Source organism: Marmota flaviventris, chromosome 8, assembly GCF_047511675.1.
Source record: "Marmota flaviventris isolate mMarFla1 chromosome 8, mMarFla1.hap1, whole genome shotgun sequence".
Lineage (NCBI taxonomy): Eukaryota > Metazoa > Chordata > Mammalia > Rodentia > Sciuridae > Marmota > Marmota flaviventris.
The window spans coordinates 11598144-11625761 of record NC_092505.1 but is presented as its reverse complement, the minus strand read 5'-3'; the positions used below and the strand labels follow the sequence as shown (position 1 = coordinate 11625761).

The window sequence follows — 27618 nt, the reverse complement described above, 5'->3', positions numbered from 1 at the left end:
GAGTCACCAATTGACACCCATGAATTCAAGGCATGGATGAGTCTTCATTTCTATCCCAGCTCACAAAGGATTTTAGTTTTTAAAATCAATCTTAATTGTATGGCCTCTAAAATAGACTTAGAAATGATATCCTGTGACTACATCTTCTTCCTTTGTCAATATTGGTTAATTCAACAAATACTTATTAGCTTCTATTTTATGCCAGAGGTTTGGGGTGCTAAGGATACAGTGAAGAACTTAGAATTTTTTGATAGAGCATTCTCCTAGGGATTTCTTCTAAGGAAATTATGGGGAAAATGTGCGAAGGTGGATGAAAGATACATTATCAGAACAACAACAACAAAAATTATCTAGATGTTAAAGAACAACAACAAAAAATCTAGACATTAAAGAACAGAGGACTGATTTGGGAATTTAATTACACTTTATACTAGGAAACTATGCAGCCATTAAAATTAAATTTTTAATTACTAAGATGAAGGAATAAACTGGCATACTTAGTGAAAAAGCTGATTATATCATTCAATTCAAAACTTCTATATTTTACATGCATGTATTTATTTTTGTTTTTGTTTGGAAAAGTCTCTGGAAGCACATGCACCAACAATAAGTTGCATTCACTAAATTTCTCTTTTTAATTTTTTCCCAAATAATCGTGCATTGACTATGTAATTTCAGAGTTGATATACTTTTCCTAAACATTTAAAGGAAGCAAAACTAATGTATATATTTGTTGCATTAGTTTACAAGGGTGGCCATAACCAAGTACCACAGACTGGGTGGTTTAAACAACATAAATTTATTATTTCACAATTCTGGAGGCTGGAAGTCCAAGATCAAGGTGTCTGCAAGGTTGGTGTTATGGTTTAGATATGAGGTGTCCCCCAAAAGCTCATGTGTGAAACAATGCAAGGATTTTCAGAGATGAAATGATCAGATTATGAGAGGTGTGACCTAATCAGTGGATTGATCCATTGGTGGATTAATTGGGTGTAGGATGTGGCTGGGGGAAGAAAGTCACTGGGAGCATGCCTTTGGGATTTACATTTTGTCCTTGGTGAGTGGAACTCTCTCTTTGCTTCCTGGTTACCATGTCCTGAGCTGCTTTTCTCTGCCACACTCTTCCGCCATGATGTTTTACTTCACCCTGGGCTCAAAGCTATGTGTCAGCCAACCATAGATTAAACCTCTGGAACCATGAACCAAAATAAACTTTTCCTCCTTTAAATTGTTTTTGTCAGGTCGTTTGGTCACAGCGATGAAAATGCTGTCCAAGACAGCTGGTTTCTTCTGGGGCTTTTCTCCTTGCTGGTAGATGGCCACTTTCTCTGTGGGTCTTTATAGGATCCCTCTTGGTGTGTCTAGGTCCTCATCTGTTCCTAAAAGGACATCTGTCCTATTGCATCAGGTCCACCCCACTGACCTCATTGTAACTTATTCTTCTCTTCAGAGATCCCGTCTCCCATGCAGTCACCGTCTGAGGCACTGGGAGTTAGGGCTCCAGCCTGGGAATTTTGGGAGGACACAAGCCAGCTCACAAGGCTTGCCTTCTAAATAGGAGAAGGAGGCCCGTAGCTCTCACATGAAGTTCCTTCTGCTTTAAAAACATGCTCGCAGCATAAAGATATGATCATGCCAATAATTATTTTATAGGATGATAAAAATTATTTTACAAATTTAGACATCGATTTCCAAAACGGCTCTGGTGACATGAAGAGGACTCAAGGGCATGCTGCTTGCAGTCTCCTTCCTTGGCGGGCTCGTGGTCTGCGGTGTTGGAATGTAGACTCCCTTCCTTCACCTGAGGGCAACAGTTGGTCAACCCACAGTAACTGGGCACCCACAGGGCATGGTACATTCTACTAGGTGTGGGGCACATTAAAATAAACAGAAACTCAACTCATGCCCCTAAGGAGTTTTTAATTTCCTGGGGGCACAGAAATTCTTCTTGCTGAACCCGGAGACACCAAAGAACAGGGAAACACTTCTGGTGAGATTGAGAGATGAGCAGTCTAACGTTTTTGTGGAAGTGACATGTTATGTAATTAAGTGACCTTAGTATAATAATGGCACAGTCATGATGGGCCCATTGGCCTCTTGACTCTGGCCAGTACTTTCCCGTTAGACCACTCCACGGCTGCCCGCCATGAGCTCCATCAACTGCAATGCAAAGAGTGTTCCAGTGTTGAGGGAGTGGAAGAAAGTGTCAAATCTGGCCATCACTAAAGGCATTTCAAATGTGTTTTGAAGGAGGGAAGGGACATGATTGAGAGGAAAGGATCAGGTGTGTGGTCATGGCCTGGCCATCCTCTCAGTCTAAGAGTTGGCTGTGCAGAGTGGGATGGAAAACAAGGGTCTCCTTGAGGCCAGGATGGGATCTCAGCCAGGCCTGAGTGAGGAGCAGAGGGTCTCCCATGGGAAAGGGCCAAGTCTGCATAACTCAAGGGGAGGGGCTTCACAGGGTTGCCACAGGGCTGAGATCACAGCAGAGAGGTGACAAATGAGCCCCCTCAATGTTCCATAGCTGGTTTCAGTGCTGTGTATGTCTTGGCATAGTTTGTAGAGGTTCAGAGTTTTCTTGTGGGGACACTGAGAAGTCCTTAGGTATGCTTCCATGATATCAAGGAAGTGGAGTGGATTAGCTCCTAGTGGCATATGTGTGAGCATGTATGTAAAGTAGCATGTGTGTGAGGGAGGGAGTGTGGACAGCATGTGCAAGTGAGTATGTGTATGACTACGTGTGTTGTGTGTGTGTGTGTGTGTGTGTGAGAGAGAGAGAGAGAGAGAGAGAGAGAGAGAGAGAGAGAGAGAGAGAGTAATGTAAGAGAGTGTAAATGCCTGTACATTAGCTATGGAGGTCAATGTATTTGTTTCTTGTTGCTACTGTAACAAAATTACCACACATTTTGTGGCTTGCAGCAACACACATTTGTTATCTTGCAGTTTGGGAGGGTAGAGATCTAAATGGGGCTCACTGGGCTAAAATCAATGCGTGAGCTGGGCTGTGTTCTTTTTGGAGGCTCTAGGAGAGAAACTGTTTTCTTGCCTTTCCCAGCTTCTAGAGGCTGCCAACATTCCTTGGCTTGTGGCCCCTTCCTCCATCTTCAGTTAGCACCATGACTTGCTTAAAGGCTGCTCCTGATTTGGTGGCCCTGCAACAGTGTTGGAGGTGGGGCCTGTGGGTGTTTGGATCATGGAGACTGAGCCCTCATCAATGAATCAATGCCTTTCTCTTGCTGGTGCAGGAGTTCAGCCTCCTTCCCTCTCTTTTGAACCTGCCGCTTGCCCTTCCACTTTCTGCATCCTTGGAATTGGCATGAGGTTCTCACCAGAAGCCAAGCCGATGCTAGTACCCTGTCTTGGGCTTCTTAGCCTCCAGAATCATAAGCCAAAATAAACTTCTTTTCCTTATAAGTTATCTATTCTCAGACATTCTGTTATAGCAACAGAATCCAGATAAAAGAGCAACAGTAGGTGGAGTCCTTCTCCTATTGAATACTCTGATCTGTTCTTCTACCTCTCTCTTCCACTTTTAAGAATTCTTGTGATCACACTGCCTGCCTGGACAATGCAACATAATCTCTTTATCTTAAATTCAACTTAATTAGAAACTTTAATTCCATCTGCAGCCTGAATTTTCTTTTGAATTGCAACCTACCACATTCATAGGTTCTTGTGATTAGCAGGAGGACAATATTCTGCCCACCACAGTCACCACTGTAATCACTAGAAGGTCTTTTATAAAGTAGAAGTCCTCTTCCCCTTTGTCCAAATGTGAACATGCTGGAGGGGCAGCAGGAAGAGGGCTGGAGGAGCAGGTGTATTTCATGTGACTCTGATTGAAGCTCACTGTTGAGATTCTCTGGTTGAGATGCCTGAAGCAGTCGGGACTTGTCTTTTCCCAAGAAGCAGTGATGGAAGGGGCTGCTGTGATGAACTCTCTAACCCATTCATTTTTCATTCACAAGGAAATGGAGAGCCAGGCTGGAGAAAGTTCTCCTCCAAGGTCTCCCAGCTCATGGGGGTGGAGCTAGCCCCCCACCAGCATCCTCTGAACTTTGCCCACTGCTTGCTTGTGCTGCTGGCCTGCTCATCAATGTTACATAATACATTATTTCCCTGTCTTTTCCAACCAAAAGAGATGTGTGTTTTTGACCTTCAGAAGGCATTGAATTCTCTTGACTAACGTCGTGTATGTGCATGTGTCTGAAAAGCAATTACAATTGTTGGATCAGATGCTTACACGGTGGTTTTGCTGCATTTTCTGCCCAAGGCGTATAATGAGACAGGAGGGAAAACTACGTAAATGTGCGCGGCATTCAACCTGGACAGTCCTGATATCAAGAAGATGCAGATAAATTGGAGGAGGTCCAGAGGAGATCAGCTAAATGATGACGAGGGGGAAGAAAAGATGGAAGGAGCTAAGTAGGGATCGCTTCACTCTGCAGTCATGTGGTTGGAAGAAAGCAGGCTCCAGGACTCCTATGAATATTTTCAAGCTACAATGAAAAGGGAACAGAATGGCTTTTCCATACTGGTGGGTCTAAGGAAATGTGCTGGGTGTAGTTACAAAGAGAAGATGCCTTCATCCTAACACAAGGCCATCAAATCATTTTACTTAACGCTCTGCTGACTGTAACTTCTGGACATTTCTGTTTTTCACTTTGCTAAGGTGACCAACTGTCTTGGTTTACGTGGGACTGAGGATTTTCCTGACATGTAGGACTGTCAGTGCTAGATCCAGGATAGTTATGAAGCAAAGTGGAACAGTGGGTCACCCAGCTGGAGAATAAAGTAGACCTAACCCATCTGTCCACCTTGGGGACACTGGCATACAAGAGTGAGTTACTACCAGTCCTGTTTGCATGAGGATTCCAAATGGCCTTGGGGGAAATGGTAGAAGGATCCCTAGTAGTCATGGTGGAGTCTCAGAATACCTAGTTGTGCAGTTCTGCTTATCTGGAGAAGGCAAAGCTGCTGACCTTGGCTGCAGTGAAGGGAAATCTGGATTTTTCAGGAAGAGAGGGCATGCGGCTTGAGGTCACTTGGTATGACTCATCCTGGGGCTCTTGTTCAGGTGGATTAACCAATATGTTTGATGCAGCCTTAGATAGTGTCCCTCACGCCACCTCCTGCCTAAACAGAAACAGCAAGGTTAACTTCTAGGGCCCTGAAAAGTTATACCCACTGAGAGAGGCCAGCATGCTTACTGAGGGCTCTGGGAGCCATGCAAGAAGGGTTTGGACACTGGAATTGGTAGCAGGAAGATTACTGGTCCCTTTTTAGTATCAAAAATGGCAGCCATGAAGTCAGGCCATCAGATAATGGGAAAAAAGAATAAAAACAGAGCAAAATTTTATAATAAGAAAGAATGTGAGGCTTCTCCAAAAAGGGAGGACCTTTGGCAGAAACTTAGAAGCACAGAAACAAAACTTCATGAGCCTTTTCCTCCGTGTCAAAGAGGGTCTGTCAAAGTCTAGAGTCCTTTTCTTCCCAAACAGAGAGAGACTGGGGTCCCCAATGCCCTGTGGTTGAATAATCCACTGGAAGGATTAAACAAGAATCAGAATCAAAACAGATTGTTGAAGGGTGGAAAGAGAAAGAAGGGAAAGAGGTTTAGTCCAAGGCAGCCTCCTCATGGATGTCAGACCTGAGGTGTGGGTCAGGTCAGGTCAGGTTCCAGAATGGGCATTTCCTTATCCCACAGTATGGTGAGGTGACTGTGAGATTAAATGACTGGCTGACTTCAGCAGAAAAGCAATTTTCCATAATAGGGAGCTCATAGAAGAATCAGGAGGGCTGAAGGAGGCAGAGCTAGAAGGCAAAGTGGGAAATGCCTACAATCCCACCCCAGTGAGGGCATGGGTGCCCCAACCCACCCTGCGTGGCCAGGTGGCCAGCGCAGCTGAGGAGCTGGAGGCCTCTGATCACACCCCTCTGCCTGCTCTGTTGCAACGTCTTCCTTTATCTCAGTCCTCCTGCCATCGTGACACACACGTGCTGAATCCTCTGCCATTCTGTCTTGGTGGCAACAGTGGCTGCTCATTTGAAGTCCATGTGGATGTGTCTCGTCCCAGGAATCGAGTCCAAGTCTATCATAGGTGGCTGCCTTCACACCCTTCAGAGACTCATAAAGTAGAAGAATTAGGCTGGACAGTCAGAAAAAAATGACAGTTGCCCTTTAGAGTGAGCCCTTCGGTGGTCCTCTGTCAAAATATACAGGTCCTGCCTGTCCTACACTCATGCTTCCCACCTAATATAAGACAACCGTCATTCGTACCATTGGAAACATGCTGTCAGCTCTTAAAGTAGATTTGGATCAAAATTCCATTTTTGGGTGTCCATCTTGTGGTTCGGGATTGCTGGGCCAGGACAATTCTTCATCGGTTCCCTCCTGATTCCATCTCAATGCTCTGTAACCTCTGGGGAAATTTATACAGGTAATCATTACCATATATCCCTTATACAATTGTGAGAAAAAGGGAGAAGAAGGGGGGGGGAATGGTTAAAATGTTAGCATATATATTTCAGAAAGGAAAAATAGTGCTGATTTCCATATCTGGTCAAGAGGTTAAATTTGGTAAATATTGGGCTGGGGATATAGCTCAGTTGGTAGAGTGCTCATCTTACATGCACAAGGCCCTGGGTTCCTTCCCCAGCATCACAAAATAAATAAACAAATAAATTTTGTTAGATATTGTCTTCCCTTCTCCACTACCTTATGTCATTTGAAGTCAGCCAACACCTTATCTGGTTGGAGTTCTGCATCTGATAGGACGATACAAATCTTCATTCCAAGAGTTCTTGGTGGGGAGCGGGTGTAGCTCAGTGGCAGAACACTTGCCAAGAATGCGTGTGGACTAGATTCAATCCCCAGCACCAAATGAACACACAAAAACCCCCAAGAAGACCAAGCATTCTGAGATCTTGCTGGTCACGCCTGAAGAGGGTTTCTGCATTTCTCCACTGACGTTTGCCATTGAATATGGTGGCACTTAGGAGATAGTACAGGAATCCCCTGGTTTCCTTCATCTCCAGATTGGCCTCAGTTTGTAGCAGCAGCCCTATGTCCCCCTTGAAATCAGGGACAATCAAAACCATCATTGTATCTTCTTTTGTGTGTCTGTTTGCCCAGCTATTCTGGGTGACGATCATGTAGGATCAGTAAATGACACCTGCCCCCCAACTTGGTTCTTTTCTGTAATGTGTGTTCCTTGGATAGAAGCAACAAGGTTGGTGTTGTTGACCGAAGCATGGTTGGTGAGAAAACAAGATCATAAGTGTCCAGCTCTCTCCATGGGGACAAATGCTGATACTTCAAGATGAAGGGGGGGTTCAATACTGCCAATCTGCCACCAGGGGTCAGGCTGTTGCCTCCAGGGAAGGAGCTCCTTGCAAGTGGAGCTTCAGCCCTGGAAGCAGCCAGGTTAGCCATGATGAAGGCAAGTCCACAGCTTCCGTTCCATGAGCAGGTTCCACTCCAGCCTACACAGCCCTTTGTGCATGAATCCAATGAACAATCACCTGGGCAGCTGGGGAGGCTGCCTGAGAGCTGCAGGACTGATCATTGTATCTGCTCATTTCTTCCTCACTCTTCCCACTCGGAGTGAAAGCCTTTTGGTGAATATGTACTTCAGACATTTTTCTAGATGTCCATTCACATATCTCCTTCTTAAACCTCTCTGTTGCTACTTTTCCAATCTTGTTCCTTCCAAGGTCATGACCAGCTATCTAAATATTAGCCACAGCCCTGTGTCCAAGAATCTGAAAATGCTTTACCTCAGCCATCTCACCATCCTTCTAGACTGGACAACAGAATGTCCAGGTTCTATCCTCCAGAATGATGTCCCTTACCCACAGCCCTTAGGGCCATTCCAGAATGAGGACACAGAGCCAGTAGTCTGTTTCTGGCTGGTGCAAGCACAGTGAACAGGTCCCTCTGAAGCCAGGCTTGACTTTTCCCTGCACAGGGAAGTCCTCCATGAGGGTGTAGGTGTCACTGGAGGGAAGGATGGTAGAGTGGCAGGGTGAACCCCCTGCTCATGAAACAGCTGGTGTCTTCATAGCCTGTTCAAGCCCTCACCTGACTACCTATGCCACCTGATGAGGGAACTCTGTGGTTATCTGCTTTTGTTATGGCAGAAAATTCTAGTTACTTCATCGCAAGAAGCCTGAATTATGTGGTCGCTTGGCCACTATGATCTTGCTGCAACTACTGCCACTCACATCCTGAAACCCCTGGGCTGGACTCTGTCTTTCTTTTTTCTCTTTTTCGTACTGGAGATTTAACCTAGGGATGCTTTACCATTGAGTCACATCCCTGGTCTTTCTTGTTTTTTGTTTTGAGGCAAGATTTCACTAAGTTACTTAGGGCCTCACTAAGTTGCTGAGACTGGCCTTGAACTTGCAATTCTCTTGCCTCAGCCTCCTGAGCTAACTGAGATTACAGGCATGCATCACTGCACCCATCAGAACTTTGTTTCCACTGTCATGAGGGATTCACTCTCATCCCTGTTTGTATGCCTCACTTGCTCTTAAAGCAAAGTGCAATGACAATATGAGATCCAAGTGACCTAGGGCTAGCTAGCGCGTATGCTAGCCAAAAGCAGATATCTTGGCATTTTCAGCCTCTGTATCGGGTGGATGGGTAGACAAGCTTTCTAAGGAGGATTGCCCCCAGTTATACGAAGGGGACTTAGGCTCTGGATTGTCAAAATATCTTTTATATATGTTCCCTCACTCCTTTTCAAAAAATGCAGAAAATTAAAAAGAAAAACCATAAAAATAAAAATGTAATCCAATAGCTCAGAAACAATACAACAACAACAAAAGATTAAAATATAGGCAGGTATCTTTTCCTATGTCCTGTAATGAATATTTATCTTCCAGGAACATAGATAGATTCTAGGAAGTCAGAAATGTCATTTGTTTTATTTGCTGCTGTCTTCACATTAATAAATGAATGTCTAAATGAATGATTATTTTTAAAAGCTTCAACTCATATTATAGTCACTTTTCATCATCCACAAAGATTCTTTATGCATCAGTTAAGATGCCTCATGTGTGCTATCTTGTGGAGTTGTCATGAAACCCTGTAGAGTTCATTCCCAAGGTATAAAGGTTTCAGTGTCTGGTGTGAGGCTGGGTCTGCAGCAGGCAGTCTGCCTCATTGACATCATGCTGGGTGTGGTTTCAAATGATTTTATTCAAATGAATTCTTGGCAAAGAAGGACATGAATAAATAACATCAAGCGGTGGGCGGATTTTTTTCTTTTGAAATGGCGGTGGGGTATCTTATCTCTTGAGGGGAGACACTTCCTGCTGGCTCTAGCTATCAGAACAGGTTGAAAGACTTCAAATGATTTCTTTGAAAGGAGAGCCTCTTGGCAATGCAGGAAGGCAGGATGGTGACTTGGAGTTTATAGGGAATCTGTCAGTCTTGACCTTTCTCCTCTGGCCCTGGGATCCCATACAGGGCACCACCAGAAATAGAAATGGGAGGTGCTCCCAGAAGGCATCCGCTGACTCTTGCTATTCCCCTGCATTGATCTAGCCTTCTTCTCCGTCTCCATTTCCTCTTCTATCTCCTTCCCCTGCATTCCCTTCCCCTCCTCCTCCTTTTTCTCTGAGACAGGTCTAGCTAAGTTACCCAGGTTGGCCTTGAACTTGAAATCCTGCCTAGTCTGAGTAGCTGGGATCACAGGCACATGCCACCATCCCCAGCAAAACCCAGGCTTCTTATTAGGAGAAGAACGGTCTCCTAGCAAATCTCCACCTCATTGATTTAGCAGACTAATGCACACCCTTCAATCCCTCCAAAACACAGGAGAGGGATTAAGGTGCTAAATGATGCTGACAGTGAGTTGCTGTTTGCAGCCCTGGACAGCAGGAACACCTGGGTACTCACCTGCTATGTGCCCCAGGAGTCAACTGTGTGAGCCTCCTGGCCTCTTCATGCCATTTGTGCTTAATTAATTAAATCACTTAAAAATTCCATGAACCACTTTATTTATGAAATTGAACACTTGCAATGTGCCAGGCCCTGGTCTTCACACCTCAAATAAATAAGTGAACAAAGAAACAAAGATCCCTTTTTCCCATGTAATTTATTATGTATGCAAAAATAAAAAATTAAAAAATCTCGGCCAGCATGGTGGCACATGCTTGGTAATCCAAGCAATTGGGGAGGCTAAGGCAGGAGGATTGCAAGTTCAATGCCAGCCTCTACAACTTAGTGAGGCCCTTAAGCAACTTAATGAGATTCTGTATCAAAATTAAAAATATAAAGGGCTGGGAATGTAATTCAGTGGTTAAATGCCCCTGAGTTCAACCCCCAGTTCTCCCCACCAAAGATATACTCTATCACAAAGAGAATGAAATCGAACATATTGATAAGACCCAACAAGTGTAAGTTATGTTTAACCTGGTGGGTTTGAGACAACTTTTAAAAGATTGGAAAAAAAAATATCGTGAGGCTCCGGAAGGATTTCAGTGTCAGAATACTTCACAAGTGTTCTTAAATTCGTGTTCCATTTTAAAGAAATCAAAACTGGAAATGTATACAAGAAAAAATAAACTGACAGCAACAAAGAAATCCAATCAGGAAACCCAAAGAAAGGTCTTATGCTTATGCCCAAAAAAAAAAAAAAAAAAAAGTTTTACATTAAAATAACATGTTTAAGGTAAATATTTATCTTTTTCTTTAAAAATGAATTTCTACTGTGAAATGGCTTTTTAAATTGGCAACAAACAGCTAGTACCACCTGGAGTGGATTAAAGGATTTATAGAGTCTATTTTTTTTTGTACCAGGGATTGAACTCAGGGGCACTTGACCACTGAGCCACACCCAAAGCCCTATTTTGTATTTTATTTAGAGACAGGGTCTTACTGAGTTGCGTAGTGCCTTGCTTTTGCTGAGGCTGGCTTTGTACTCACAATCCTCCTGCCTCAGCCTCCCAAGCCACTGGAATTACAGGTGTCTGCAAACACACCCAGCTTTAGACTCTAGTTTTTAAGATCCACTTGAATCAGAATCACCAGGTTGCTGAAGTTTGAACTGGAAGTTCTGGGCGTGGCTCCAGCACCTACAGCTAAGCAGACTTCCTGGGGAACCTACTTGGGACAGTTGCCTGCTGAGGGCTCTTACCAGTTAGGGCAACCCAGAGTCCTTCTCATTCTGGACCTTTGACTTTGGAGAGCTCAAGACACCAGTTGGTAGGAAGGTTGCATTCCACCTTCAGAAGGCAAAACATGGAAGAGTCTTGTTCTGAATTGTGTCATAGCAGAGACCTGCTGTTGAGAGAAGTGAAGTTCATGTGTAATTCCTAGTGCCCAAATTAGATGTTCCCAGGAGATTAAGAAGGGTCTTTAATCTTGAGCAGTTTATGATCTTGAGACAAATTCAGCTTGTTGAGTCACCGGGCGATACTTCTCCGTAGCATACATACAGTATTATTACAGTACTGTAATCACATGCTACAGATTCTGTAGTTGACAGTGTCAGGGTGGCGACCGCCTGAGGGTGATGACCTTCCCAGCCTGACCAGGACTCAGGGGTTGACTGGGATTGGGACTTTCAGTGTTAAATCTGAAGCAGGCCTGGGCTAACTGGAAAACTTGGCCACCATAGAGAAGGATCGACTTGGGAGCCACCAAAGCTGAGGAAGGCTCTGTAGGAGAGGGAGACATCTGAGTGGGTGTTCAAATCTAGAAGAATCTATAGCAGCCGAGAGCTCGGAGAGAGAGGGAGCATTCTAATTCTCATGCATGAGCAGCCCCAGAATCCCCAGCACTGTTAGTTTAGATCCAGGTATTTTAAACAGCATGTTTTTAGCAATCACTTGGCATGTTGCTACAAGAAGTGCCACCGAGCTAAGTGGTTCTGCAAGTTGAAGTGGAAACAGTTCAGACGCGCCCCCACCTCGGAGTCTGGGTTAATTAGCTCATGTTTGCAGAAGCCTTTGGGTGTCTGCAGCACATCCCCAAGCCCAGGTATTATTAGCCAGTTAGTACCACTTTAAAGAAAGAAAAAACACATTTCTGCAGTTCCGTCAGCCCTTGTTTCTTCAAATAGCTAGACTCCTGCAGATTTCAGTATGAGCTGTTCACTGGAACTGAAGAGGCCACTGTGTCCAACCACGTGTGTGAATGTGATTTCAATCCAGCCCGAGGTCTGGGCCACTGTCTGACTTGCAAACAGTGTGCAGTTGTCTTGTTGGAAGGCTGCCACTGTCCGGTTCATAGTTCATGTGTCTTTTATATGCCATGCATGTATTATCATAGACCTTACGGTACTACATGCTAAGATATCTCCCATCTTTTAATGAGAGATATGCTAATGTCCCAGGACAGCTGAAAACCCTGGACAGCAAGCAGCCCACCCTCTTGCTGAGTTCAGGCCTCCTAATGCTGGTGGGAGGGGCACAGAGCAGCGTTTTAGCACAGGCCCCTCCCTCCCTGACCAAGGGGAGCACTTGGCCCCACCTCTGACCCTGCTCCTACTCATGGGCAGCTTACAGCTTAGCCAGGCAAAACCATCAGAGGGTGGCCGGACTCTTAAAAGCATGTATATGTTGTCTACTTGTGTGTGTGAGTGTGTATGTCGTGTGTGTGTATATACATGAGGTGGGTACATATGTGAATATGTGTGTATGTGAGTTTGTGTATGTGTATCTGTGTGTGTGTGTATGTCATGTGTGTGTGTACATGAGGTGGTACATATGTGAACATGTGTATGTACATGAGTTTGTGTTTATTTGTGTATGTGTTATGTCATGTGTGTGGAATGGGTATATGTATGCATGTGTATACATGTGTGGGGAAATGGTGTCTGTGTGTGTATGTGCATGGCCTTGTGGAGGGATCTCAAGTGTGGACAGTTGTGCTCTGGGCCTTGGTGGGTGCACAAGACATCTCCTTGCTCCTTGTTCTGGTAAGAGGGTGGGTGACAGTGCTGGGGAACTAGAAAAGGGGCAGAGGCCAGGCAATAGGCACAGGCTTGATGGGAGGTGTTTCCACTCGTGGGCTGGCTTCTCTCTGCTGGTTAGAGTGGGAGGCAGAGGGGATAACAGGCTCATTTTGCTGCTAACAAAAACTAGCCTGAGGCATCCTGCCAGTCTGAGGAGCTGATGGAAGCAGCTGACCTGGCCGCTGGTGCCGACCAGAGACATAGAAATCCTGGGCTTCCAGATGCCCCTGGCCTAGGATCTCAGGAATGCAAAAGCACTGATGAAGACAGTTCCTTCTAGGGTCATGCTCAGATGAGCTGGCCTGCACAATGTCAGAGCTTTTCTGGATCGTGCTGCACTTGGAGCGACCCATGACACAGGTCTGATGGATTTTCTTCATATCTTAGAGAGCCCAGGAAGTTGAGCCTTGAAAAATCAATATGGCAGCGAACACATACTAGCCATTTACTACTTATTAGTGGGGAAGGGATGGAGTCTTACTAGGTAAAGCAAAGGCTGAAAAACCTAGAGAGTAGAAGAAAGAAGTGGAGAGGTGGGTGTCCAGCTGCTCCCATGAGCCAGAACTGGAACACCAAAGACCCCTTAGAAGGACGCATTCTTGAGGTTTCTCTCCTGACAGGTTTTGGCAAGTGCAAATGGGTGCTCTTGTAGAATACTGCACAGCTGGAGCAGTGTGGTCTTAGAAGGGAGAGATGTATAAGTAAGGGTTAGGAGCTATTTAAAAGCTACATCATTCTGCTCTCTGATATTAGGTCTTTTAAATAGTCACACCAAATACAGACTGCCCCTGTGTGTCTTACAGTTCTGCATCCCCAGATCCAACAACAATGAAAAATTTGTCTGTACTGAATATGCACAGACTTTCTTTCCTTTCATTATCCCCTAAACAATGCAGCATAACAACCATTTGCATAGCATTCATATTGCATTAGGTCTTACAAGCCATCTAGCGGAGACTTAAAAGTACACAGGCAGACTGTGTAGGTCATGTGCAAATGCTACACTATTTATATGAGGAACTTGAGCATCCACGGATTTTGGTATCCACAGGGGTACTGGAACCAGCGACCTGTGGATTCCATGGCACAACTTAACTTGCACGGCCCCTGGCCTGTGTGTGTGGTCACGCAGGCATTCCTCACATAGGACGGTGTTGGCCGTCTCCTGATGGGGCTTCGGACAAGTTGGCCTCTGGCCACCCATTTCCTTTTGCCTTAGGAATGATAGATTCCATTGATCTTCTTTGGTGCTGATAACCATCTGATCATTCTTCCTTTCCTCTCTGTCCTTCAACCTTTCTTTTACTTGTGTTGGCAAAGAACCTAGGAATGATCCTCTTTTTTTTTTTTTTTTTTTTTGGATACCTGGGATTTAACCCAGGGGGTACTTAACCACTGAGCCACATCCCCAGCCCTTTTTAATATTTTATTTCAAAATAGGGTCTTGCTGAGTTGCTTAGGGCTTCAGTGAGTTGCTGAGGCGGCTTTGAACTCGTGATCTTCTGCCTCAGCCTCCTGAGCCTCTGAGATTACAGGAATGTGCCAGTGGAATGATCCTCTTTGGAAAACTTATTTTGCCATCATCTCGGTCAGCAAAGTCCATTCCATATGTTCCCAACACTCATTTTAAAAACAGGAACATCACACTGTGGTCTTCCTTATAAGCATTTGTGTTATGGATGGGCACTACCTGTCAAATCTCTCTGCCCTGACGGACATGTTCTGTCTCCACTGTCCACCGTAGCTACTAGCCACAGGCCACTTGTGAGTGCTTTAGCTGTGACCCATGTGATGGAGGAGCCACATTTCCAATTGTGTTTAACTTAAAGAGTCACATTGGCTGGAGACTGGAGTACTGAATGGCGTAGTTATAGAACATGTATGTGTCTCCAGGATTTCCTCCTCCAAAGCCCAGTTCAGATTTTTTTCCTTAGGTGATCTGAGCACATTCCTTCGCTGTCTTTGGCTCCTTGGGTTCTGCAATTCCTCCAGCTCTCAGTCTCCTTCACACAATGAGTGCGAGGGTGGGTTGGGAAAGGCTTACTGAAATGTCAGCAACAGGGGTGAGAAAATTTCATTTCTCCACCAGGCATTTTCTCTGTTGACCCAATAGGTTTACTTACTTATGAGCAGAGGATAACAACAGCTGAACCCCAAAATGAAATGCCTGAGTCACAAGTGGATCACATTTCTATTTCAATCTAATGCATATTTCAACTAATGCAAGTTTTGAGAATTATGTATACTTGAAGGTACTATGTCATCAACATTTTAGGAGAAAGCCCCAGGAAATTACAATTACATAACCAGAGCGGAATTCGAAGAGTTCCGGCTTTGCACGAAGAAAGCAGCTTGGGCTGGGTTCAGGCTTCCAAGAGGCAGCCTCTCTCCAGGGTAGAATAATCTGGTTGTAATTGGGTGATGCTGGCAAAGACCTGGATGAGGGAGATAATTAGCAAGGGGTGATTTACACAAGAAATCACAATAAAAGGACAAGGAACTTCTAGGGCAGAAAAAAGAAACATCAGATTTATTAACAAAAGTCAAAGCCAGTTTTGAAGTCCCCCCCCAACCCCCCAAAGTGACTGGGAACACCATGCAGATGGTGCTGGACACCTGGAATAGGTAAGAATCTGAGAGCACATCTGTGACAGGAAACTAAGACAGAGGAGGTCTAGCAGATTCTGTAAGGCACAGTTCCCTGGTGTGGGGGAGAGTCTGTGGTTAAAATAATAGAAGGTAACTCTTCATTTATTCTTCTTTCTAGCTGTATTAGTCTGCTTCAGCTGCTATAACAAAATAATCATAGCAATTTATTTTCTAACGATTCTGGAGGCTGAGAAGCCCAAGGCCAAGGTGCCAGCCTATTTGGTTCCTGATGAAGACTCTCTTCCTTGTAGACGGACAACCTTTGTACCATGTCCTCAAGTTACAGAAAGAGAACTTGCATCCCTTTTGCTTCTAGAGCCCAAGACCTGAGCACCTGCCTTGACTGGGCAAAACAAAGGGACCGATGTGTCACCTTCATCCCAAAGAAATAGTTTGTGACAAATCTGATTTTCAGGAACAGAGTTGTCTAGCAAAGCAATTGGAAGGACCTACATGCAGCAAGAGTGACCCTTTCCCCACCTCTTAAGCCTCATTATTTCTATTTTGTGTCTTCTTAGCATTATAGGTTCTGTTGGTATAACATTCATAATGTTTCTCAGGACCCCCATGGAGACCAAACCCTGCAGATGATCAAATCCTTTATAAAAAATGGTGTAGTATTTGCATATAACCTACACAATCCTCCCACATACTTAAATCATCCCTAGGTTACTCATAAAACCTAATGCAATGTAAATGCCATGTAAAATAGTTGTTTGACTGTATTGTTTAGGGAGTAATGACAGGGAAAACGTCCATACATATTCAGTGCTGATGCAATTATTTTTTCAAATACTTTTGTTCTGTGGCCAGTTGAATTCATGGAAGCAGAAACCTTGGGTACAGCAGGAAGTCCACACCCCTCACTAATTTTGGAGGTCCCACGGCTAGGCAATACACAGTCTCCCACTAACTTTGCCACAGGTGACACCTCTGATGTGGGGGCTATGATCATGGTTGCCTAGGTGGCATTTGAGGGATCTGAGGCCACTTTTTCTGAAAACACTGACTTTTCACTTGGACCTGCAGATGCATGATGGATGACAGACACAGGACCAACAGGCTTGGCATCTCTGCCTCCATATCCTGTCTGTCTCCTTCGCTGCCGTAACCCCTGGGTCAGGTTCGACTCGGTTCTGCAGGCAGACATGTTGATCACTTGAGAAATGTTTTGTCCAACGCTATAATACTTGACCTAGACCTCATTAGCCTCTCTCCTTCCCCTTCCAGGCTAAAGACATCTGCCAGCCACCATGACCGGAAACACCAGATCCTGCAAAGAGTGGCAAGAGCTGGCTCTTGAGTTCCTGGAAGATCTCCATTCTGGGCTCTCTTTCCCTGTCATTCCCTTCCTGTATCTGTGACCCTCAACCCCCCAGAGTTGAGGAGCTGATTCATGAGCAGAGCTCCCTCCTCTCCACTCTTCCCTCTCAGACTCTGGTTTTCCGTGAGATGAGCTTCCGGGTTCCATAACCGGATGAACAGAACAAAGCCAATGGTACTGCAAGGTGACCAGGGACCAAGGAGAGCTCTTAAGTACTCACTAGATGGATGTTTGCCTGAATAGAGGGCATGCCAGGGGAGAACTATCCCATCATGGGGGGTGGGAAAGGGAGGTTGAGGGAAGGAGCTGGTTTTCTCCATGAGCCACACCTGGGGAAAATGACTTAGAGGGCCGCTGAGCTTTCGCAGCTCCCTGATCCTGAAGAGGGCAAAAAGTGTGGTTAGGAAAGTGGGGGAAAGAGAGAAAAAGCCAACCTTGAGCCCCCAGGACAACAGCCAGAAAGAGACCGAGGCTGACCAAGGGAGAGGCTTGGCCTTCAGAGTGGAGTTTTGATGCCTCTATAGTATGGGTGTAGTGAAGGCATCATCTGAGAACCTTCCGGAAGCCAGTGGGCCTACCTGACATCTCATCTGCAGAAGGAAGTTCCAGCCCCATAGAGTGGGCAAAACAGGCCCTTTCAGGGAAACAAAACACGGTGTTTGATTGTATCCTGCTTGATTTGAATGTGCTCCCACAAAAGCATGAGTTGGAAACTTAATCCCCAGTGTGCCACCGTTGGGAGGTGGGTCCCGTTGGGAGGTGTGTAGGTGACAAGGCTCTACGCTCACCATGGATTGATGAAACTGTAAGAGAGCTCAAGGCTGCCAGTTGCAATTCCTGCTCTCTCTCTCTCTCTCTCTCCCTTTCCCCTTCTCTTGGTGCTTCTGGTATGTGATGCCTTCTACCATGCTATGATGTGGCAAGAAGATGCCAGAGACCAGTTCCTCCATCTTGGACCTCTAGTCTCCAGAACAGTAATAAATAAATTTATCTTGTGTATAAATCACCTAGTCTCAGGTTCTCTGTTACAGTAGCACAAAACAGACTAAGACACATCCGGCAAATTCCTCTCATTTGTTGTGCCTCCTGGTTATGTGCACAAGTAACAATGATCTAAGCAGAATAGCATGTCTCTTATCCTCTTGTCACACACCGTCAGACACCTGTTCTGTGCCAGGCCCAGAGAAGGCTCTGGAGAACACTACAGATCAATGCCAGGAGAGGCTCTGACACTTTGCTGAGAAAACAGTGCAGTGGCACCCTTTGAGGTAAAGTTACACAGCATGTTTTGAGGATTTGATGAGGGAAGAAATCACATGGGCGTAGAGCGGAGAAGAGGGACATTTCATGGAAGAGACGTGCCCGGTGCTGGGCCACAGAGGAGCTCTGAGATCTGGGTGGGCAGTAGTGTCTGGGGGACTCTCCAGGCAGAATAGGGAGAATGATCGCTTGGTGAGAGCCTAGAGTACAGAGAAGGCCAAATGGGTGCATTCCATTGGTATGAAAGAGAACAGAATAGGCAAATCTACAGAGAAAGTGCATTCCCGGGTGCCTGGGGCTGGCAGATGGGGAGTGACTGGAGAGAGAGCAGGGCTTTTATGGGGGCGGAGGTGAGGCGATGTTTTCTAAAATTAGATTGTGGTGAAGGTTGCACTAAATATACCAAAGCCGGTGAGCTGTATGATTTAAGTGGGTGCATTGTATGGTCTGTGAATTATGTCCCAAATAAGCTGTCAAAAAAAAAAAAAAAAAAAAAAGGAGAATCTAATCACAGCCAAATAAATATAGAATGATAGGGTCTGTAGAAAACTCAGGATCTGGCAACACTGAACAATATGTTGTTAGGCAGAGGTGGGAAAACCTCAAAGAAACCTCAAAGTGAATGATTAGGAAGACGTCAGGGTGCGTTAGCCCCGGGGAGCAAGGAGGGGGCATCTATGAAGTTCGGGAGCAGAGAATGAATGGCAAACAAACCTGACGCGTTGGATGGCTTCCTGTGTGGGGCGGTTTCACGGGTGCAGCTTTGCCACAACTCGTAGAGCTGTTAGGAACACTCTTTGAAGGTATGACAGGTTTTTAAATAAGTGAAAGAAAAGGTGGAGGGGGAAAGTCAAGGGAGAGAGAGGACAGAAAAGTGTGTGGACAGGGCGTGCAGGGTCCAGGGCTCCAGGTTGGAGACACTTGTACTTAAGGAAAGCCAAGGTGAAGGAAGGGATCCAGGCTCTGTATGCAGGAGTGCAGAGGGCAAGGAGTGGCCAGAGGTGGGAGGAGCCTCCGGAGTGACGTCAGCGTCTGGCACTTGCAGTGGGGCAGTGGGGGGTGCAGGTGCTGGGGTAAGAGGGTGAGATTCCCCGCTCACGGTCAGCCCAGCCGAGCAAGTCTTGCAGAACCTGAGAGTCTGGGTTGGGAGACACGTGGACAGAGATGGGGAGGTCCTCAAGAGGGGGCTGGAAGGAAGGGAAGGTCAGCAGTTTAGCCTGGTCGGGCAAGGGGTACGAGACGCGTCCTAATCACAACATGAGGGACCTCAGGAGATGGCAGCCACAACTCCTGGTGCCTTGGAGGTTCCCAGGTCACTATGGGGCCTTTCCAAATTCTTTCTGAGCTTGGTTCCTTGAGCAACCTGTCTCTTCTTGGCTCTCTGGACTCCATATGTGGTCCCATCTGCTGTCCTCCCTCTTACAACTTCCCAGGATAAGCCATGTTGCATTTCTCGGGGGCTCAGCCCAGGGCCCTGGGGCCAGACCTGAGAGGATGCCTTCTGTATCCCAGTTCTGAAAAGTCTCCCTGAATGTGTCCTTCTCAGGTGTTTAGGCCCCCGACTTCCCATCTACCTGGGAACCTTGCCTGGCCCAACCTGTGAGAAGACAGAAGAAGGTTTCTGGAGGAAAGGGACTCCTAGAGGAGGCCAAGGAGGGTGAATGGATGTCATCGTTTCCAGGGGGAGGAGCAGGTGTGCAGAAGCCCAGGTGGGAGACACCATGATTGGAGCAAGAAGGGAGTCCCAAGAAGTGGGCAAAGCCCAGGTTGTTTGAGTAGTTTGGACTTGATCCTTTCCCCTAAGGGTAACTCAGGCACTTGAAGGTTTTGAAGCAGGTGGTGATACAATCAGTTTCTCCCTGCATCTAATGAGCATTTACTAAATGCCAGACGTCATTCTGTCTTTTCTACACATTATCTCATTTTATCTTCTTGGTGATTCTGTGGGGTAGATATCATTAGCCCACCCACCCACCCACTCATCCATTCATCCATCTCTTTAAAACTGAGATGCAGCTTCAGGCCAATCACTATATTCATGCTTATGGGGGAATGGAGGAGTCCTCACTCCCAGAGGGTCACACCAATTCCTCAAGGGCTGTAACTGGAAAGGGGCAGGGTCGGGATACAAACTCAGTAAAGCAGACTCTGGGGCCTCAGTTTCTCCGACAGGCCGGGTGTTGCTTAGCTGAGCCTTACTCTTGGGGTGAGACTGTAGGTCTCAGGAGTGTCCCAAAGGTAGCAAGATGAGGGTGAGCTAGGGTTTTGATGTGAGAATTGATCCTGGGTAAGAAAAGAGGGTTGGTGAGGTTACCACAGGTGAAATGAAGAGGGTAAAAGGCACATATACGAAGGATCTGGGCCGTCCTGGGCACCTGCCACTTCTCTGCTTACTTTCTTGCAAACAACTTATTTTTTGAAAGGGATAGGAAGATGGGCAGCCACATGTCCCACTCCTAGGGATGAGCTGTGATTGGTTTAAGCCATTTATGGCTGAGCTAATACTATTTTCCTGGTACTCACACTTCCTGGTCCTACCCTTTATAGTTGGTGCAGGCCCGTGACCAGGTTTTGATCAGTGATACAAAAGGGAGGTCTTTTGAGGGTTTATGAAAGATATTTTTGATCCCCCCAATGAAAGACAAGAACAGAAAGGGGAGGTCCTTCATTATCTAGCTGCCTTGCTGCATCCTGACTTTGAATGCAGTCATGATTCCTGGAGATACGGCAGCCAACTTGTGACCATGAAACTGCAAAGACAAAAGTCCCAACAAACGGAGGATGAGTGTGAACAGATGAGCTAATAACAGCAAAGACTCCTGTCTGGACCTCTTAAAATGTGGAAGAAAGGAAACCAGGAGTGTAGACTTTCCCACTAACTCTAGCTGACCACATGCTAGCTCCATAATAGACCCAGTGGGGAGGAGGCAGGAAGCAGAGGTGAAGCTTTGTGGAATGCGGGGCGGTGGTGGGGACATTGCTTTGTTTTCTGATTGTTTCATGGAGTATGAACCTTGAGGACACAGTCACCTTTTCTTTTCTGCCCTTCCCTCCCATGGTACTCTGTCATCTCCTCCTTTTCTATAGCCTACGCCAAGCCCACATGTTCAATGACCATTTCTTTTCTTTTTTCGTAAACAGAGAAACTTGCCCTTTGTTGATTCTCATTGTGCTCCCATCAAACTATCAAAGATGTTGAAGGACAGAGACCTGAACTCTGCCACTGGGCTCAGGAGGACACCACAGACACTGACTTGGCTTATCATTTTGTTTAGCGCCTTGAAAGGAGGTTGGTGATGTAGAAGGTTGGATGATCCTTTGAGGAGAAAAAGAGATGGAAAGCAAGAAACGTCAGAAAACACTCAGACGGGGAGGGGGGCAGTTGCAAGAGTAAAGTGGCCACGACGTGGAAGAACAGGAGATAGGAGGAAGGAGAGCTTGGTGCCTGCCGTGCACCCACAGGTGGTCCTCAGCCAAGCCCCAGCCTCCCCCTCCTCTGCCTGCCTAGCCAGCCTCTCCTGGCTGTGAAGATGTCCTGAGCCGTCCCTTGCCTCCTGAGCGATGCAGACGCTGCTGGGTCCCCGCTCACCCCTGATGCCTCCCTGGCTTCATGTGAATAGAATCCTGTTTTTATTTTTTATTAAATTTTTTAATATTTATTTTTCAGTTTTCGGTGGACACATCTTTATTTTATGTGGTGTTGAGGATCGAACCCAGCGCCCCACGCATGCCAGGTGAGCGCGTTACCGCTTGAGCCACATCCCCAGCCCCAGAATCCCGTTTTTAAATGCACTTCAGAGGATGGTGCTGTCCTCAGGGTGAGGACGGACTTTAAGAGCCTCCAGACCCAGGTGGGGAATCTTGGTTCCCCTCTGCTGTGGTTTGGATGTCATCTGAGCTGTTTCCCATCGGTCACAGGCTGGAGGCTTGGTCCTCGGTGTACTGGCAATGGGCCATGGGACCTTTACGACACCATTAGACCTGGAGGGCACCAATCCTGCAGGGACTCACGTGGTTCTTGTGTTCTTGTGGGAGCAGGTTAGTTCCTGTGAGAGTGCCCCCGCCCCCGCGCTCTTGTTTCTTCTCTCCCCATGTGAATTCATCTTCTTTTACTTCCTGCACATCCATGATGCCATCTGCCATGTCAAGACACAGCCCTGGGATCCTCTTCAGAGGCCACCAGATGTGGCTGCCAATCTTGGACTTTTAGCCTCCAACTGTGAGCTAAAAAACAAAACAAAAACCTTCTTTTCTTTATAAGTCACCTGGCCTCAGATATTTTGTTGGTATAGCAACATGAAATGAACTAATCTCTCTAGGGGTCGGTTTATGAATGGGCATGTGACACAGTTTTGGCCAATGAGATGAGAGGGGAAATCTAAAAAGGGTCTAATGGGAAATTTTCCTTAGCTTTTGAAAGGCCAGGGGTGTGTTCCTTTTATTTATTTATTTATTTATTTTAGATTCTACTGTGCATGTGTGAGGGCAATGTCTGGAACTATGGCAACCTGGTAGGGACCATGAGAGGAGCCTACTCAAAAGGAGAAGCTAACACACTAAGGGTGGATCCCAGCCAGGTCTGGTGGTGCACAACTGCCATCTCAGCAACTGAGGAGGCTGAGGCAGGAGGATCTCAAGTTTGAGGCCAGTGAGACTCTATTTTAAAGTTAAAAAAAAATAAGAAGAGCTGGGGATGTAGCTCAGTAGTAATGTGCTCCCAGGTTCAATCCACCACCCCCCCCCATGCCAAAAATTATGGGTTCTTGGCTTTGGAACTTGGCTTTCATATCAACCAACTCTGGAAGTATTTCCCTTTTGAATTTCTTAACTTATTAACCAGAGAGAGGGAGAGGGAGGGTGTTTCAGTCAACCTTTTTGCTGCTGTGACTGAAAGACCTAACAAGAACAACTTTAGAGGAAGAAAAGCTTATCTATGGGCTCATGGTTTCAGAGATCTAAGTCCACAGACAGCTGGCTCTATTCCCTGGGGCTCGAGGTGAGGCTGAACATCATGGTAGAAAAGTATGGAGAAGGGAGTAGTTCACATGACGATCAGAAAGCAGAAAGAGACTCCATTCTCCAGATACAAAATGTATGCCTCAATGATCCATCTCCTCCAGCCACACCTTACCCACCTTCCGTTACCACTTGGTTAATCCCATGAGGGATCAGTTCACTGATTAGGTCAAGGCTATAATCCAATCATTTCTTCTCTTGCATTGTCTCACACATGAGCTTTTCGGGGACACCTCACATCCAAACCATAACAGAGGGAGGGAGAGGGAGAGACAGAGAAAGAGAGAGAGAGAGAAGGAAAGAAAGAACAAGAGACTGGGCTAAGAGATACACAAGGTGAGCCTGAAGCATCTTGTGGTGCCAGAAACCAAAGAAGTGCTTAAAAAAAACCCCACAAAAACAACAACAAGTAAATCCCCACGATGGTGTGGGTGCGTCAGAGGGATACAGGAATCTGTGGGAAGAGCACCTAAAAGCCAAAACTAGAATAGTTTGAGCAGCAAAATTATTGAGGAGATGGTATTGGACAGGTGAGATTCAAGATGGCAGATCAGAGGCAACCAGCCCTGAGATAGAACCAAAGAAACAGGTGTTAGCTGTCTGTGAGGAGCACTGGGATTAACAGGAGGAAGAAAGTGACCTGGAGAAACCCAGGGATTTGGAGTCATGGGGTAGTGGAAGGACAGAGCGCCCAGGTCCTGACTGCAGGCCTCATGGCTGGGGAGGGAGAATCTCATCTGGTGCAGTGTGGGTGAAGAGGGGGGGTCCCAGCGAGCCTCCCCAGCGTGGGACTCAGTACCTGGTGGACATGCCGTCTAAACAGCCCAGAGGCATGGGAACTGCAAAGTGAACTGGCTCAGGGACCTTTCTCTGTCCATTCTAGTACCTTCTCCCAGAGCCGTGGCAGGCAGTGGTGTTGACTAGTGTCCTGTGGCCTGAGCCCTCTCCTCTAGGGGGTGAGGAACCCTTGCATTTTCCTGTCTCAGACCCTGCAGAAGTTTCACTGCAATGGCTTAGTGGGTGGCCACCTGGTGAGGCGGTGACACCTTGGCAATCCTGCTGGGGTTCTCTGTGATGGGAAGCTGGACTGTGAAGGAGAAGGGAGCAGAAGGCACTTCCCTTTAAAATCAGGCGTCCAGGAAACCAGCTGTCCGAGTCTGCGGGAGTGAACAATGGCATGGGACTTTGCAGTGGGAGCTGAGTCTGGGAACACCAGGGCTGTGGGAGGAGATTGCTCAGGACTCGGTGCCCCCCGCACCCACCCCCATCTCCCAGCACAGATCTCTGGGGCTCCATCCCTCTCTTCACTCCTGGGAGTGACCTAGGCCCCACAGAGCTAGCACTTGCCCTGTACTTGGAATGCACAGCCCACAAAGATAGGGAGGAAATTTTTGCTCGGCATTCTGCACCTTGTTCTAAGGCACAATCAACAGGAATCCCAGCTAGCTTCAGCCACAGATCACTCTAGCTCGTCACTTGGTGAGCACCACATTGTAAAGAATCAGGGTGAATAGCCCCTAGCCTCTGCTCTCTGTGGGGTGCACAGCCTGAGAATTCGGGAGAGAGGTTTTAATTGCTCTGGGCTGTGATCATCCACTCTCCTTTCCATCATTTGGGTGTCCTGATAGGGAGAACATTTTTATTTTTTTTTATTTATACAGTTTTATTGTTGTTGCTTTCTATTTTTTTCCTCTTTTTAGTCTTTCATTTTCTTTTCTTTGTTCCCCCTCCCCTCATTTGGCTTCTTTCCCTCCTCCTCCTCCTCTTCCTCCTCCTCCTCCTCCTCCTCCTTCTCCTCCTCCTCCTCCTTTTCTTCTTCTTTTTGATGGGGGGCGTACTGGGGATTGAACTCAGGGGCACTTGACCACTGAGCACATCCCCAGCCCTATTTTGTATTTTATTTAGAGACAGGGTCTCACTGAGTTGCTTAGGGCCCTGTTTTTGCTGAGCTGTGTTGAACTCTCGATCCTCCTGACTCAGCCTCCACAGCTGATGGGATTACAGGCATGCTGGCTTTTTTGTTTTCATTTTAAAATTTTAAGTCTTTTTATATTGTTCTTTCTTCTCCCTTTCTCTCTCCTCTCTCTCCCTCCACGGTGCTGGGGATTGAGCCTGACCGCGTGCACTTTGGGCAGGTGCTCGGCACTGATCTACAGTCCCAGTCCAGCCGAGAGGACCTGCGCCTGGCTTCAGTCCCTCTGGAACCTCTGTGGATACCTCAACTTAAAAAATAGGGGAAACAAAAGCCACCAGTCAAAGACCTATTCCCAGATGGAAACCGCCAGGGAGCTCGGTCACCCACTCCTGGACAGTCATTCTCCCAGTGACAGCAAAGAGCAATGACACAGCTGCTGTGAAAACTGCCTGGGCCACGCCCACACACTGTCAGATCACCTGTCAATGACAAGATGAGGCGTGAGCACTACACAGGGGGAGCCGTGATCCCGGCCCCCACCTCACCACCCGAAGCACCAGGAACCGTGTCAGTGTCAAAACAGACAACAGCACTTCCGGCCCCTTACCACCAGCCAGACAGTCAGTGTCAGAATTGTTTTCAAGTAACGGCCAATACCAACAGGGCCTGTGGAAAGTCCCCATCCCTGGACAGGGGCTTCCACTCCCATTGTGGACAGCACCCCACATACTCTACTGTCCACAGCACATCTCCTTCCATTACCGAAATGACTCCACTCTTAGAAAACCACAGAGAAGGTGGGTCACTCAGGTTCTGAGATGGTTTACATTATGTCAAACTCACAGATCTCAGCCACAGGGGGATTCCTCTATGAAGTCCGATTGGAAATGAACTCAGTACTACACCACAAACTGGCACCTCAAGACCTGTCATCAAGAGAAGTTTGCTTGTGTGAGGCCTCACACAAAAGTTGAAGAGATAGCCATCTCAGCAGGTGCTCCAATCTCAACACAGAGGCACAAGGAACATGAAAAAACAAGGCAGTCTGACACCTTCCAAAAGTTCATAATTCTGCAGTAAGAGAACCCAAAGATATGGAACAGGATGAAATGCTGAATAAATAGCTCATAAAGGGTGGTTTTTTAAAAAAAAGCTCAATGAATTCCAAGAGAATACATATAAACATGTATTAAGAAAGACAATTCAAGATATGAATGAGAAATCCAGTAAGTCCAATAAGACATAGACAATTTGAAAAAGAATCAGACAAATGTCTTGGAAATGAAAAGTTCAGTAAGACAGATTTAAAAACTCAGTTGAAATTCTCACCATCAGACTAGCTCAAGTAGAAGAAAAATATCATAGTTTGAAGACAACTCTGATGAAATATTACATTTAGCCAGAAAAAAAAGGATGAACAGAGTATATGAGATTTTGGACATCATTAAAAGATGAAGCATACATATTATTGAGATGCCTGGGGAGACCTCTAGGCTGAAGGCATAGAAAACCTATTCAATGAAATAATAGCAGAAAATTTCCTGAATCTTGGGAAAGTCATGGACATTTAAGTATAGGAAGTGTTAAGAATTCTAAATAGACATGAATATAAAAGAAACTCTCTATGACATATTATAGTTAAATTGCCAATATTAAAGTACAAAGAAAGAATATTAAAAACCGCAATACAGAAATGCAAAGTCACCTTTAAGGCAAATCTATTAGACTAAAAACATATTTCTAAGCAGAAATCGTAAAGGCCAGGAGGATGTGGAACAATGTAGTTCAAGTCTTGAAAGAAAATAACTGCCAAACAAGATTGCTATACCCATAACTTTCAGAATCAAATAAGAAATAAAGACCTTCAAGGTAAGCATAAACTAAGGGAATTCATGACTACAACAGCATCAAGAAGATATTTAAGGGACTGTTACCCCAGAAGACAAAGAAAGATAAATACAAGAGAGGCACATGAAAGAATAAATCTTACTGGAAGAGAAGACATACAAATAAATAGGAAAAAATTAAACATTATCAATACAGTAAACCATCAAACTTCTATGCTGAGTAAGAGAGTAAGAAATGAACATAGAATATTCAAAACAACCAGAAGAAAATCAACAAAATGACAGGAACAAATAAAAATAACAACTCACATTAACAGAATCCATATTAACAGAATAGATAAAAAAGAAATTTTAAAAAGGAGACCATATAATCATGTCAATAGATACAGAACAAGCATATTGCAAAATTCAACTTCCAAATTTCTAACAGAAACTCTCAGCAGCCCAGAAATAGAAGAAAATTCTACCAACCTGATGAAGGGCATCTATGGAACCCATAACTGACATCTTATATATTGAGGAACGTAGAACGCTTGACTCTGAATATCTGGTACACAATAAGGGTTCATGCCATTCTATCAAACATTATACTGGAGTTTCTAGCCAGAAAAATAATGCAGGAAAGAAAGAAATCTCATC

At 45.8% G+C, this 27618-nt stretch overlaps 1 long non-coding RNA gene across 2 annotated transcripts in view; it reads left to right on the top strand.

The window, feature by feature from the left end:
- LOC114087649 (uncharacterized) overlaps positions 1 to 17944 on the top strand; it is a 33147-nt gene extending 15203 nt beyond the window's left edge. For both annotated transcript variants that reach the window (XR_011708299.1, XR_003581873.2), the window contains one exon: positions 16848 to 17944. This is a non-coding gene — a long non-coding RNA (uncharacterized lncRNA). The remainder of the gene's footprint in view (positions 1 to 16847) is intronic.
- Positions 17945 to 27618: the final 9674 nt, after the last annotated feature.